We start from the raw sequence: 491 nt of genomic DNA, 5'->3' as shown, positions 1-491 counted from the left end.
GCATACTTTTTTATTTGGGTAAATATGGAATGTTACATAAATTTATCAATATTTCTGGAAGGGAATAAGGACACAGAAAAAGAAAGTAGGAACAAAAAGAAGAAAAGAGTAGTAATAACAAGAAAACAAAAAATATAACAAAATCAACAATTTATTTTTTTATTTTACAACACTTAAGCAAAAGCTGTTCCTTTACCTTGTACAACTACAATTTAAACTTAATATTTTTTGTACTCTATAATGATATAAAATATTTAAAATATCTTCTGATAAATGGAATGTATAAAATTTATAACTATATCCCATATCTCATATTTATACATATATTGACTGAAGAAATATTTTTCAAATTTGCAATTTTTGAATGCTTTTGGAATGTAATTAAACAGAAACTTTGGAGATACATGAAAAAATGACATTAACATTTAAGAAAAATAATACCCATAAAAACTAGGCTATAAGCTGCATTAATGAAATATTATAAAACCTTA

Source organism: Penaeus monodon, chromosome 24, assembly GCF_015228065.2.
Source record: "Penaeus monodon isolate SGIC_2016 chromosome 24, NSTDA_Pmon_1, whole genome shotgun sequence".
In the NCBI taxonomy this organism is placed as follows: domain Eukaryota; kingdom Metazoa; phylum Arthropoda; class Malacostraca; order Decapoda; family Penaeidae; genus Penaeus; species Penaeus monodon.
Note: the sequence above shows the minus strand (reverse complement) of the source record.